Genomic DNA, 16,200 nt, shown 5'->3' with positions numbered 1-16,200 from the left:
TTCTATGTTGATGCTTGTAAATTTCTTATGGAAGAGAGCTTTGTCACTAGTGTTGTGGCTTCTCTAGGAAATGTCTATTCCTCAGAAATGTCTTCTGGACATATATGATTCTTGGTCTTTGTGTCTGTTCCAATATCCTATCTACCCAATTTATTAAGAATCAGAAGTTGCTATTTGTTTGGCTCAGCATCCAGTCCTCTGGTACTGGACTATGGTGATAGTTATGGCCCCAGACAATGACAGTGTTGTCATACAGTGGGGAACAACTGATTACAACAGTTATGACATCCTGGGTAAAGTAGTACAATTAGCAAAATCAATATCATCAAGCACAGCCTAGAAACTGAAAAACCATGGTAACTATTGAAGCAGAAAATTCTGTTCCATGCTACAGCTTTCCTTGGCAGTCCAGAAGGATGGAAAGCATACCAGGAGTCTTTTTTTTCCCTAGCTTTCCCACATTGCTTACATACATAGCATTTCTCCCCAGTGTGAATTCTTTCAGGATTGTCACAATTAAATTGTGTGCAAAAAGCTTACATTCACAGGGTTTTTCCCCAGTGTGAATTCTTTCATGATTTTGACAAGTAAATGGTGTGCTGAAAGCTTTCCCACAATGCTTACATACATAGTGCTTCTCCTCAGTTTCTCCCCTTCTAAATTTACAAAATGAAGAGCTATTAGTTAAGGATTTCCCACTGTACTTACATTCATAGTGTTTTTCTCCAGTGTTAGCACTTTTTAAATGGTACCTTTTAGGTATACAATATAATGACATTCATCATTGGAAATTTCACCTTTACATAATCTCTCTTGGTTCTTACTTTTCCCCCTTCCCCTGCCCTCCCTTCAACCCCTCCATCCCTCCCTATTTACAAAGACTTTGTTTCCATTTTTTCTTTTTCTCATATTAATTCCATTCCCTTCTTTCCTTTCCCCCACCCCCCCACTTCCCATTCCCCCTTGCCCCTTTTCTTCCTATTTCACATTACCCATTATACATTTTAGTCCTTATTTACACTTTCAGTTTCTCACAGTAGAGAAACTATTCAGTATTTACACATGTATGTCCTGTTTCTTTCACTTGAGTATCATCTCAATGTGCATCCATTTACCTATAAATGTCTCTAATTTCTGCTTCTTTATGGCTGAGTAGTACTCCATTTTATTAAAGAAACACGTTTTACCCCAGTCTCCAGTAGATGTGCATATGGGCTGCTTCTAAGTTTTAGCTATTACAAATTTTGCTGCTATGAATATGGGTACACATATATCACTGTGGTATGATTCTTTTAATTCTTTGGAGAAGATACCCAGCAGGGGAATAGCTGAGTCAAATGGGACTTACAGTCCTAGTTCTTTGAGGTATCTCCATACTGATTTCCACAGTGGTTCCACAGTCTACACTCCCACCAGCAGTGGAACAGGGTTCTTCTTTCCCCACAGCCCCACCAGCATTTGTTACTGGTTGATTTCATGATAATAGCCATTCTTTCTGGAGTGAGGTGGATTTCAGCATTGTTTTCATTTGCATCTCTCGAATGACCAGTGAAGCTGAACATTTTTTCATATGTTTATTTGCTATTTCTACATCTTTTTCTGAGAAATGTCTATTTCAGATGCTCATTTTCAGATTGGGTCTTTAAATTTGGGAGGTATGATCTTTTCAAGTTCTTTATAGATTCAAGATAGTGGACCTTTGTCTGAGGAACAGCAGGTGAAGATATTTTTCCCACATTGTGGGTTGTCACTTCACACTGGTGGTGGTTTCTCTTGCCGTGCAAAAGCTTTTTAATAAGAAGAGATCCCATTTGTTGATTGTTTCTACCTCTGTTCCAGCTGGTTCAGCATTTTTATTTTAATATTTAGATCTTTAATCCATTTCAATTTTAGTTTAGTGCATGGTGAGAGATATAGGTCTAGTTTTCACCTATGGGAAGTTGAAATCCAATTTTTCCAGCACCATTTATTAAAGAGGCTATATTTCCTCCAGTGAGGGTGTTTGGTTTCTTTATTGAAGATGAGATGGCTGAGTGTGTCTGGAGTTCTTCTGGCATCTTCTACTCTGTTCCACTGGTCCTCAGGTCTGTTTCTTTGCCAGTACCATGCTGTTTTTATCACAGTAGCTTTGTAGTATAGTTTCAAGTTGCAGATTGCGATACCCCCTGCCATGTCTCTGTTACCTGGAATTGCTTTTGCTATTCTGGATCTCTTCTTGTTCCAAATGAATTTTTGGATTGTTTCCTCAAGGCCCATGAAGTATGCTACTGGGATTTCAATTGGGATTGCATTGAATCTATATAGCAGTTTTGGAAGTATGGCCATTTTCAGCATATTGATCCTTCCTACCCAGGAGCAGGGGATGCCTTTCCATTTTCTGATATCATCTTCAATCTCTCTTTTCAGAGTGCTATAGTTTTCAGAGAAGAGATCATTGATTTCTTTCATTAGGTTGATTCCTAGGTATTTCAGTTTTTTGGATGCTATTGTGAAAGGAATTGTTTGCCCTATTTCTCTCTAAGTGAGTCTGTTGCATGTGTAGAGGAAAGCTATTGATTTTTGTGTGTTGACTTTGTATCCAGATACTCTACTGAATTTGGTTGTAAAATTCACAAGAATTTTGGTGGAGTTTTTGGGGTCTTCTATATAGAGAATCATGTCATCTGCAAATAATGAGAATTTGACTTCTTCCTTTCCTATCTTCCTTTTATTTCTTTCTCTTGCCTAATTGCTATGGCTAATGTTTCCAAAACTATATTGAACAGGAGTAGAGATAGTGGACATCCTTGTCTTGTTCCTGATTTTAGTGTGAAGGATTTCAGTTTTTGACCATTTAGTATGATACTGGATGTTGGTTTTTCGTAGATGGCTTTTATCAGATTGAAGTAGAGACCATCTATTCCAAATTTTTTGTAGTGTTTTTATCATAAATGCATGTTGGATTTTGTCAAATTCTTTTTTGGTATCTATGGAGATAATCATATGTTTTTTGTCCTTGGCTCTATTGATATAGTGTATTACATTTATCGATTTGCATATGTTGAACCATCCCTGCATTCCTGGGATGAATCCCACTTGGTCAGGGTGTATGATCTTCCTGATGATCTTCTACATTCTATTTGCCAGTATCTTATTAAGGATTTTTGCATCTATGTTCATTAGTGAGATTGGCCTATAGTTCTCTTTTTCGGTTGGGTCTTTCTCTGCTTTTAGGATGAAGGTGATGCCTGCTTCCAGGAATGAATTTGGGAATATTGCTTCCCTTTCTATTTCATTGAAGAGTTTAAACAGTAGTGGCAGTAGTTCCTCTCTAAATGTCTTGTAGAATTCAGCAGTGAAGCCATCAAGGCCTCGGATTTTCTTCGATGGTAAGTTTTTAATTACATTTTCAATTTCATTGGTTGATATTGGGTCATTTAGAATTTTTAGGTCTTCTTCATTCAACTTTGGTAATTCATTTGTTTCTAGGAATCTGTCCATTTCTTCTGTGTTTTTCATGTTAATGGCGTATAGGTTCTGAAAGTAGGTATTGATGATCCTCTGGATTTCTGCTAGGTCTGTTGTAATTTCACCCTTTTCATTCCTAATTGCATGGATTTGGGCCTTTTCTTTCCTTTTTCTGATAAAGTTGGTTAATGGTTTGTCAATTTTGTTTATTCTTTCAAAGAACCAACTCTTGGTTTCATTGATTTTTTTGTATCATTCTCTTAGTCTTCACTGCATTGATTTCTGCTCTGATCTTTATAATTTCCTCCCTTCTATGAGCTTTGGGGTTGTCCTGCTCTTCTTTTTCTAGAAGCTTGAGGTTCAGCATCAGGTTGTGTAATTGGGCTCGCTCTGTTTTCCTAACATGAGTATTCATTGCTATGAATTTCCCTCATAGTACTGCTTTCATTCTGTCCTATAGATTCCAATATGTTGTATTGTCATTGTCATTTAATTGTAGGAACTGTCTGATTTCTTCTTTAATTTCTTCTGTGACCCATTAGTTATTCAGAAGTGTGTTGTTCAATTTCCATGTGTTTATGAAATTCTTGCAGTTTCTTTTGCTATTGATCTCCAATTTCATCACATTATTCTGTGATAATATATAGGGGATAACTTCAATTCCTTTGCACTTACTTAAGCATGTTCTATGTGTGAGTATGTGGTCTATTTTGGAGAATGATCTGTGTGCAGCTGAAAAGAATGTGTCTTCTGATTTTGTGGGGTGGAACACTCTAAACATCTGTTAAGTTTATTTGTTCAAGAGTTCCATTGAGTTCTAGTATTTCATTACTTATTTTTTGTCTAATTGATCTATCTATTTGTGACAGTGGTGTATTGAGGTCCCCACTATTGTATTAGTGCATATATGACTTTTCATGTCCATTAGTATTTGTTTTATATAGTTGGGAACACTAGTGTTTGGTCCATAGATATTTATGTTTGTCATGTCTTCCTGTTGGATTGTTCCCTTTACAAGGATGTAGTGCTCTTCTTTGTCTCTCTTAATCAGCATTGGTTTGAAATCCACTTGGTCTGCAAAGAGGATAGCTACTCCTGGTTTTTTTCAGGTTCCCATTGCATGGAGTATTGTTTTCCACCTTTTAACTTTCAGTCTATGAGTTTCTTTTTGAATTAAGTGTGTTTCTTGTATGCAGCATATTGTTGGAATTTGCTTCTTGACCCATTCTGCCAGTCCATTTCTTTTGATTGGTGAATTGAGACCATTAACATTGGTGGTTATAACTGATACATATTGACTTATCATTGTCATGACTTTTTCTTTTTGTTGGATTCTCCCCCTTTACATTTAATTTCTTGTCATGCCTGATGGATTCATTCTGCTGGACTTCCTGGGGTTGTGATACTCATTGTCTGTACCTAGGATATTATCTAAAATTTTTTGGAGTGCTGGTTTGGTATTCATGAAGTTCCTAAGGTGCTCTTTGTCATGAAAGTATCTTATATCTCCATCAATTTTGAAAGATAGTTTTGCAGGGCATATCAATCTGGGTTGGAGGCTGTTTTCCTTTGGGGCTTGGAATATATCACTCAAAGCTCTTTTTGCCTTGAGGGTTTGCATTGAGAAGTCTGCTGTGATTCTGATGGGCTTTCCTTTGTTTGTGATTTGTTATTTTCTCTAACTGCTTGTAGAACTTTGTTCTTCTGTTGGGTTTCTGGGATCTTAACAATTATATGTATATGTGTAGATTTTTTTGATCAAGACTATTTGGAATCCTATATGCCTCACTTATCTGTATGTCCCCTGCTTGGGAAGTTTTCTGCCATTACTTCTGTGAACAATTTTTTTATGCCATCTGCACTCTCTTCTGTTTCTTTGTTGATGCCAATCAGTCTTATGTTATTCTTCTTTGCATCATCTAGCAGCTGCTGGATTGATTTCTTGTGGTCCTTTATAATTTTGAAGCAATTTTTCTTTTTCTGGTCACTAATTGCAATCTTATTGTTTATATCTGAAATTCTGTCCTCACACTGGCTCATTCTGATGAGTAGACTTTCAATGGAGTTTTTAATCTCCTGGAAATCTGTTTGCACCTGTTTTATGGATTCCATTTGTTTCCTATGTTGGGATTCCATCATGTTCTCAGCTCCTCTATTTTTTTATCTGTCTCCTCTCTAGATTTATTAATCATGTCTTGCACTATGGGCACAATCTCTGTTATCTGATAAATTATTTCTGATTTCATTTTTTCCAGATCCTCTTTTCTTGCCAGTTCAGTCCAGGTGGTTGAGTACAATTGTTCCATCTCATTTCCCTTTGGGGTTGCTGTAGGTGATCTGGAAGTCTGGTTTTGAGACTTGTTTATGTGTCTTCTCATTTTGATGGGGGGGTTGGGGGGATGCTATTGGTGCCTGCGCGGCTCACCCCTTCCGGGCTGGGAGTGGTGGAACAGCAGGACAGAAGCCCCCTCTGGGCTGGGAGTGGTGGAATGGTGGCCTGGAAGCCTCTTCCTCTGGGCCAGGAGCAGTGGAAAGGCAGCCCAGAAGCCCCTTCCTCTGGGCTGGGAGCACCATGTTTAGTATGGGCACAGGCTCCAGAAACAGAAGCACTGGTCTGGAAACAGGGGGATGGGTCAGCACCATGTTTGGTGTGGCAGTCCTGATTGACTGAGGTGATTGGGAATGTAGAGGAACAAGTAATGGGAACCCAGAGTGGCAGTGGAGGGACTGACATCATAGGAACAGCCTCAGAGGCAGAAATATCTGGGTGGAAACAGGACCCAGAGGCATAGGGGTAGGACTGGGAACAGGAGCCGATGTTAACAGTGATTCTGAGGCAGGCAAATGGGTGCCAGTGCAGGGCACATGGTGGGAAGCCACCTGGTGGTGTCCAGGGAGGGGCTGGTTTGGGAAGCCTGGGAGGAGTTTGATGACGTCTCAGTGGGAGGAGTGGGAGAGGTCATATAGCCAGTGGAGCAGTTGTAGAATCAGGTGACATAGGGATCCAGCCAGAAAGTGGCTCTGGGGGTGGCACAGCTAGAGACTGTGATGCATAAGGGGGTCAATCTCCCTGACTTGGATCCTCTGGGAGGATAGGGTAGAGCCTCTTGGAAGGGGCTTGCTCCCCATCAGTCCTGGTTTTATATCTTTTGTTATTTGGATTCAAGCCCATGGAGCTCTTTTTTACTAGTAGGATGTCATTTGGCCCTACAGCAATACATGAACAGAGCCAGGGTGGTGGCCTTAGGCATAAATTTAGCCAGGTATCAATGTATGGGTACTGATCTGGGTGGCTGTCTGGCTCAGTTACTTTATTCCAGACTTGGCATACAACATCAAATTTCAGGGTTCCTTCTGATGGCCATTCAGAACATAATTTTGGCCACTGCAGTTCACAGAAAGTGCAGAGCTTCTGGGGTTTCATTTTTACCCCATAACCACCTGCTGAGTATCTCTTTTTAAAATTATCTAAGATATATTTTAATACAGTGTGCTTCGATTTAGACTGATTTGCATCCATTTTAGCCCTTTTTGTGTATTTGGTCCACTTGTGGGCGGTGGTAAAAAGGACAGAAAGTGGGATACAAAGTGAGGGATTTGGGCACCTAATGCAGGGTTAGCGACTCAGACACTCTTGGTGTCTCCAATTGCAGAAGGTGAAGAGGCTCCAGAAAGCCTCCTCCTGTGAGGGTCAGAGGACAACCTTAACTGCAGGATCATGCAGGTTTTGGAGTTCAAAGGAAAGAGAAAAAGGGGAATCTGGGCAACAAGCTTGGTCAGTGGGAGTAGGAATGGGTTAGAGTGAGAATAATTAATCCTCCCCCAGTGTCTATGTAGGGTCCCTTGAATGGCGTTGAGACAGGCAAAGAGGATGGGGTGCCCCTCCTACAGGAGTCACACAGTCAGTCAGCTGGTCACAGGCCTCTCAGCCACTTTAAGGACTTTCCAGGCTTTAGGGTGAATTTCTCATCAGAAGAGCACCCACTTAGCCCTTTCTAGATGCATCCACGGGACCCCAGTCAAACTCCGTAACTCTGGGGGGTAGCCCCTCCCTTTGTCATGGAACACAGATGGAACAGTCTATAGATTTCACTGTCCACTGGCTGCTTACACTCACTCATTCACTCAGCATTCACTCAGAGGCTATTACATTTCCCCTCTCCTTCCCAAGAAGTCCCTCGACTAACAAAAGGAAACCAAAAGGAAGCAAACCAAACAAATGGGAAGCATTAGTTTCCACTGAGGAGCCACCAAACCCTCCTTCTGCCCATATGGTCAGGTCCAAACAAACTAATGAGAGTGCCCTGGAGTCTTACCTCCTCTGGTAGCCAGGCCAAACCAGACAATGCGTCCTCACTCCTTTTGGGTTCCGAGAGCCTCTGGCAGTGGACAGAGGCCATTCTCAGCCCTGGAGAGTCTCAAAAAGAGTTCTGAGGGTGCACCTTCCCTTCGAGGGTCCAGGAAGGGAACCACTGTCCCTTCTGCAAGGCCTTCTACCGATGATCAAGTGATCAATGCAGTCGATCCATCCTGGACGGGCCCCCAAAGGAAGCAGAAAATTCGGTTCCATGCTACAGCTTTCTTTGACAGTCCGGGAGGATGGAAAACATACTGGGAGTCTCTGAGGCAAAGTGAAAAGCATGCTACCGGAGGGTCAGCCTGAGTTCACACTCCAAGAGACTGACTCCCACTTGCATTTTACATTCTTTTCATTGGTTACAAAGAGTTCAGGTCATAGGGCTTCAAGCAAATTCATTGGTTATCAAGCATTACAGTGCATGGAGTCATCTCATTTACATTTGGCGTGAAGGTAGAAACTGCTTGAGAACAAAGAAAATTCCTGAGATACTTGTGAGGTGGCATCAAATTAGGTAAGCTCAAATGTGTTGAGAGAATGGGGGGGGGGGGCGCTTCCCTATCAGTAAGTCCGGCTTTAACCGTAGGGAAGTGTCTTCCCCGTGCACTATTATTTTGGACACTTTAACCATGGGAACAAGATCTATGGTTATATAACACAATCCAACATAAACCAGGAGCTTGTATGCAATGAGTTTCCCTTAGTGGACTGATTTGACCCTCAAGGGCTAAAAGATTTAAGAGGGATAGTGGGCACAACAGAGAGATAAATAAAGGGAAATGTCGTAGAGGCCAGGCTAGAGGACAACACATGATCACCCATGCCTTGGGAAATTGGAGCAGAGGCCAGGGGAGAAAGCATGAAGGATAAAGCAAAAGTCAAATAATAAAGTCAAAGTCAACCAGAAAGACAAGAGAAAATTTTCACTCACTTGAAAATATCATAAAAATGAAAAGAAATACTTGAGGAAAGAGAGAAAGATGGCAAGCAGAACTAGATAAAAATAAAGGTTAAAAATCAAAACAATGAAAATAAAACAGAAAAAGAAAACAAAACCAACAAAGAAAAACAATAATAAAATTCCTCTGGAGTCCACAGTTCTGTGGTAGTGTCCAAGGCTGTTAGTATCCCAAAACTGCTGTGTGACCCTGCCAAGTCCGTAGTGGGATTAGTCCTGCATATGGGGCTCATCTTGTGGAACTGATCAAAGCCAGGGACTGACTTTGACAGCAGCTTTTTGGATGTCTTTCTGGCCCACCCAAGCCTCCTTACCAGGAGTTGCTGTTTGCCCTCTGGCAGAGACAGCCTGGGGGTGCTTCCAGTCCCACGTACAGTTGGCTCCTCTTGGTCTTTGCACCAACTCTGTATCACCCCCTCTGGCACCTGTCTATCATGTCTTGCTGCTTGTTGCAAGGTACTGGGTGGGAGCAGGGGTGCTGTCACCACTACGAATACAACCCAAACCTGCTTGGCTCCCCTTCAAACTCCTTTCTGGTGGGTTAAGTGCCAACCTTCTGAGGTTTTTTACATCCCGTGCACACTTCTGTATCTTTCTCTCACGCCACTGGTTACCACTCCTTTTCCCAATTCTGCTGCATTGCAGTCCCTAACTTTGCTCAGTTAACTAGGTTTTCCAATTAGCAGCTAGGGTGCACAATAGAGGAAAAAGAGGTGGGGGAGGGGCTGGCAGTACACCCACTGGGAAGGGAGCAGACTTCTGGTTGCTCACCTCTGTGTGTGCCAGAAAACTTTGCTGCCAGGCTATAGCATCCTCTGTGCAAAGGAAGGCAAAAGAGGCAAGAGGCCCTTTTTTCCTAAATCTATCCTGTGTGGCTTGAGTTAGCTGCACATTTTCAGTCCATCAGTTTCTTGGAGACTTCCCAATATGGCAATTGTTGCTCATTGTTGCCCATTGTTGCCTGTGGGCTGATGTGCTGTTTTATGTGCCTATGTTTTATTTGATCTACTAGTCTCTTATTTCAGACTGATTTTGGCATCAGGAGGTATTCTTCAAATTACCTGTATTTTTAGTTGATTTTTCTCTGAGTAGATCCAATGTGTCTCCTCCTCTATTCAGCCATGTTGAATCCCTGTATCTTAAAATTTTAAACCTAATGAACTCTTAGCAGTAAATGAAAAGTTATAGTTTCCTCAGAAGGGAGTCTGCAAATGAGGACCACAAGTGAAGAAATGGACTGAAGCATGTAGAATAAGGGACGCAATTTGTGTTTGCTACCAGTCAGTTCATTTCTGCGTCATTAAATGGACATAATCTCCTATCTCTTGCTAACCCAGAATTGGATGCATAATCAAATCCCAAGGAAATCTTAGATTTTAAGCAGTCATTAAGGTATTATCTTACTCAATGGTGAGTTTTCTGTGCCCAATAGTTACAAAGTGAATAAGAGTGTACCAAGGGTAGCCTCTTGCACATACAATCTCACCTCAACATCCTTATCTGAGAAGTTAAAAAATGAGTCCACTAAATAGACCCAAACAAGAACAAAACAGTCTCAAGTAATAGTTTGAGGATGAAATCAAACCAAAATATTTTTGAATGTAATTCTCACGGAAGTTAAACACTTTGAAGTCTAACACTCAGAAAGAGCACTCTAAACACATTTTAATGGAATGTGAGTCATCAGGTACATGGTAGGTGTAAAAGCAAAGACAAAAAGTTATGCCAGAGACTTGTTTTTTAAACACTAGGAATTGTTTTTTTAAATGTTCTTATTTTGCTAATACATCCTTAGTCTTTCCACCTAGAATCTTATTCCTGGGCCAACATCAATTCAAAGAATTAGGGCCAAATATCTGGGTTCCCTGGAAGCAGTGACAGCTTTTTTAAAATTATAAGTAATTGGTTTCAAGCCATAAGACTGCAGAAGATTTGATCTAGGTGGTATCACTGAAGTCATCCTGGCTACATTCTTCATGGGGCCATGTACAAGCTTAAGTGAACTGTCCATGGCACATGCTAGAATGAAGTCAGATCCAGGATGCAAACTCTGACTCTGTTCAAGGTTTTCCTGCATGATATGCAGTCCATGTGAATTACTCCCCTGGACAGCAAAACCACCCCGTTCTCACATTAGGCCAGGTAGATGTGTAGTCACACTGCCCAGCACCATGATCTCTTTAGGGCACTCAAGAAGTACTGCTGATTAGATATGTATAAAGACCACCTTTCCAGGAAAATGGACAAAGCATGATTTGCAAGTATTCTGAAAACTCAAAGCAAGCAAAATGATGTATCATTAAGTAACAAAAGAAAAATGGCTGTTTTTTAGTTCATTTCTAAGACATTGTAGCAGTTGCATGTCTGAAATGTGCACAACTGAATTGTGTTTCCTTTTCCATCAAGGCTGTTATTAAGTCAAGGCAAAGTTCCTTAATGCACTTCAAAATGTACTTTAAATTCTCACAGAATAATGTGAAGAAATTTCCCAGAAACAACAGCCACTAGCATCAGAGTCCTTCAGAACCTTCATCCTGTATACATAAAAATGCCTGCTGTGGTTGTCCCACAACATAAAGTATCTCTCTATTCTAAGAGCAGGACCTACAGCCCAGAAAAATCATAGGATAAACAATTTATAAATAAATAATTTGTAGGATAAACAATTCACAAATTAGAATTTGTGAAAGTGTGTATAAGTGGAGATTCATCATGGTTCTGAGCCAAAATCATCCACCCCTAAATGCTGAAGTGTCTAAAGACACCTGTTTACCTCCATTCATCTTAGTGGGTGATTTCACTCAGCATCCTAGCACTAAGTGCCACCCATGTACAGACAGAAACCAATATACATCTTATTTCTGACCTCTCCCTTGGACTTCATAATATCACTCTTATTGCTTGACACGTTAAATGTTGAATTTTATCTTCCAAAATTCATATCTCTAACACTGAACTTGTTTGAATGTAAAATCTTTGTGGAAGTACTCTAGTTAAAATGAGGCTATTAATTTGAGTTCTAACTTAATGATTAGTGTATTTATAAGAAGAAACTATAGGGAAGATGGTGTAAAGAGACATGGGGAGAAGATGGTCACCTATAAGCCAAAAAAGAGCCCCGGAACAGAGCTTTCCCTAACAGCCAAAAGAGAGAACCAATTCCACCAACACTGAAATCAGGTATCTGGCCTCTAGAACTGTGAAACATGTTTATGTTGCTTAAACCACCTGTCTGATGGTACTTTGCTATAGCAACTTTACAAAACTAATGCAACCTTCCTATTTTAATATCTAATAAGTGCCTCATATTTGACATGTTCAAGCCTACAACTTGTATTCCACCAATTTCACTCTGGTGCTCTCCAGCCTAGTGGATCTCCGTGGATGGCAAATCCAACCTTCAGGACTCCTCAGCCAAAAACAAGGAAATCATTCTTGAATTGCAGCTTTCTTTCATATCACTTAAATAATTCATCTCTAAATTAATTCAGTAGCTGATTACTGTACATTTTAACTTATCCAAAACTAGACCACTTCTCACCCAAAACCACTGCTGTCACCTAAATCCACCTATCACCTTCTCATTCGTGTAATAGACTACCTAAGACAATTAACTTAGAAAGAGGAAAAGATTCTGACTTATAGTTCTAGAGGTTCCGATCCAAGATTGGCTGGCCTCATTATTTGGACCCATGACAGGGGCAGCACATCATGGTTAGAGTAGCTGGCACAGAAAGATCTCTTGTCTAATGCACCAGGAGGAGGGGGGAGAGAGAGAGAGCAAACTTGCAGGATCCTACAATTCCTTTCAAGGGCATGTTCCCAGCAACCTAACAGCATCTGATGAGGCCTCATCTCCTATAGGCTCTGCCGCCTCCTAATAGCAGCCCTCTATGGTGATACTGAAGAGCTTTTAAGTAGGAATTTTCTCAGAACAGGCAACATTCAAACTATAGTATCTTTTATCTGACTTATGTCACCTGACTTATGTCTGTCCATCTACTCTTGCCCTTCTGTAATCTACATCTTTGCACTACAGCAGAGTGGTCTTCATAGGAGGTGAATGAGATTATGTGAATCCTCTGCTCAAGTCCCCATGAAAAAGTTCTTCAATCTATATTGAAGATGTACATGTTCTACTTACTTGAGTTGGCATCTTAAGTAACCCCCTCAGACCTCTTCTCATATCTCTCTCTGTTTCACTCTGCTGAGTAAATTTAACCTCCTTAATGTTGCTCAAATAAGCCAAAAATGCTTCTGCCTCTAAGTCTCTTGAACTTACTGATCCTTCTTAGCAGAATCATCTTTCCTCAGATGCCCATTGGTGTTGCCTTTCCTTATTCACATTTCTTCATATGGTGACCCTAGAAGACTTTATGGATATCTGATCAATACAGCTATGTACCACATGATATTTTTGTCATTAATGCCAAATGTCATACATACTAGCCTATGTATAAGCCTATGAAATTAGGGTTTCTATTGCCATGACCTCATTGCACCCTGAAACTTGGAAGTTCCAGATAAATTAAGCATATATATGTGCAATAAATTTTCAAGTGAAGATATTTGAGATAGAAAATTTCCAGCAATTGAACATGACAGCTTTTCCTACCAACTAAGAATTTTTTTTCTTCAGTACTAGGGATCAAACTTGGGACCTTGCACTTGTGAGGCAGGCACCAGAACCACTGAGCTAAATCCCCAGCCCAAGAATTCTTATTAAGAGTATTAAGCATGATCTGTCCACTGATGATGCCTCCAAACCCTCTGAAGTTTGTGATGGTATTTATCCCTGAACTGAATGTCCTTTTTGAGTACTTGTGTCTTGTGCTAATTTGTGACAAAAGAAATTTTAAAATTAAAACTTCTAGTTATTACTTTTCATTGCACTCAATTTTTTCCTCCTATATTTTATTTTCATTGTACTATAAGAAACCAAACCCCTAGCTATAATTCATGTTACTTCAACAATTACCTGGAGGTCAAACAATATACCAGAAAAGGTATTGTAGTGTACAGAGAAGAAAAGATAAATACAATGCCTCTTCTTTCCTTTGTCACAAATAGGTGAACATCAGAGAGGATCTAATCTAAGAAACACACTTCCATAAGCCATGAGCTCTGCTACATCTACTGTTTCTGATCAAAGGTTGTGTCTGGTCAAAGTCAGTGCTTACTAGAGAAACAGATTTAATGCAAGATATACACATACATAAGAATTTACAACACTGACTTAGAATGGCCATCAGAGAGTCAGGTGTGAAAAAATCCAAAAAGGCTGTCTGTGTGCTGAAGATCTGAAGGATCCAGTTGGAGGTCTGAAGCTCACTGTATGTTCCTTGCAAGTCCATCTGAAGAGGCCAAAGAGTTTGCAATGGGAGGCTGAAGTGTCTGTGTTGGAAGCCAGGAGACAAGATGCAAGGGGAAGGTGAAGACTGGAGGTTCTACAAAGAAAAAGAAGTGAGCCTTCCTTCATTTCCCTTTTATTCCATTCAGACAGCAAGCCTATTGGTTGCTGTCACTCACACCCAATAAATCCCAGAAAATCTTTGGTAAATCCTTTCAGCCACACTCAGAACTATGCTGATCCAATTTAGTTGGGTGTTTCTTATACAAGTTGACACAATCCATTAACCATCACAGGCTGTTTGTACATAGTTTATATTTCTTGGCTGTATTCCAGAAGATAAATTGTTATTAAAAGACTGGGTCTCAAGAGTAAGACTTTTTCTATTTGTAACACACACACACACACACACACACACACACACAGTGTGTGTGTGCAGGGCAAATTATAGATTCAGTATTATAGTCAAGGAATGGTTATCATAGAATGGAATGGTAGCTTGATCAAGAAACCTGCAATGATATGATGCAATGCAATTCTACTCAATAGGATCTTTATCTCACTTTTTTGTCCTCATCTTCCATTATTTAATTTTTCAATTTTTTCTTCTTTCATTCTCTTTTTTCTTCTTTCACTCTCCCATTACCCACCCGCTTTATCTTTACTAATGTAAAAAATAAGCTTTCTATGTTATTACGGTTGAATTCTTTTCTATTGTTAATAGAGGCATAGTTGTTGCATTTAGTAGAAATTTACTGTACATCAATATTTGGTTTCTTTCAGTGTTTATACCATGATTATAGTTCTTTTTTCTATGAAAAGGGGTGGTACATTCTTGGTTCTTATAGTATGTGAAAACCCAGTTTGTCTTTGGCACTATTATTGTTGGTGAGTTACTGGCTATTGCCAAGGTAGCATAGTTGTTGCTACAATAGTTTGTATACGTATGCCAAGATCCAGATTACCTTTGTGTCATTAACAATACTGTGGTCCAATCCCGGAGAAATAGATGCTAGGCCAATAACACTACATCAACACTCACAAATTAATGGAGGTGGATGAAGCTTGGGACAAAGGCAGAGGCCTAGAATTAGCCATGCCCAGAATGTATCATACTGAAAAGCAGGCACTAACTAAACAGATCTCCATAATAACAGAGTATTTCCTCTATAAGCACATGCAAACCTAAGCACAAAACAAAGCAAGCAAACAAAAAGCATTAGAAATATGAGGCAACAAAATGCCTCCAAAAACTCTCAACTCCCCCAAAAGCTGATCCATGAAGAATCAAAGGTAAAGAAATAAAAAACACAGAGTTGAATTATTTTTTAAAAATAAATTACTGAAGTGCTCAGTGAGTTCCAAGAAGATATAACAAAACAACTCATAAATGTAATGAGGAAAACAATCAAGGAGTTTACAGAAGATGCTAATAAAAAGCTAGCTGAGTTACACAAAATGATACAAAACATGAATGATGGGAAGGAAGCTCCCCCACTGCCATCTCACACTCCTAGGGCAAAGAAGCTGAGCCAGTCCCAACACCCAGAAGGAAGCTCCCCCGCCACCATCCCAAGCTCCTAAGGCAGAGAAGGTGAGCCTCACAGGCACCAGAAGCACCCCGCCCGTGGAAATGAGAAGACATGTAAACAAGCCTCAAAAACAGACTTCTGGATCACCTATAGCAACCCAAAAGGGAAACGAGATGGAACAATCTGATACTCAACAACCTGGACACCCTGAACTGGCAACAAAAGAGGATCTGGGAAAAATGAAATCAGAAATAATTATTCAGATAACAGCAAAGATTGTGCTCATGGTGCAAGACATGATTAATAAATCTAGAGGGACACAGATAAAAAAATAGAGGTTCTGAGGAACATGATGGAATCCCAACATAGGAAACAAATGGAATCCATAAAGTAGATGCAAACAGATTTTCAGGAGATTAAAAACTCCATTGAAAGTCTGCGCAGCAGAATGAACCAATGTGAGGATAGAATTTCAGATATAGAAGAAAAGATTGCAATTAGTGACCAGGAAAAGAAAATTGCTTTAAAATTGTAAAGGAACATGAGAAATCAATCC

The sequence above is a fragment of the Heterocephalus glaber genome, unplaced genomic scaffold (genome assembly GCF_053883595.1).
Source record: "Heterocephalus glaber isolate CG9 unplaced genomic scaffold, H.glaber_assembly_v1.0 deba00001457, whole genome shotgun sequence".
NCBI lineage: Eukaryota > Metazoa > Chordata > Mammalia > Rodentia > Bathyergidae > Heterocephalus > Heterocephalus glaber.
This window is presented reverse-complemented; position numbering follows the sequence as displayed.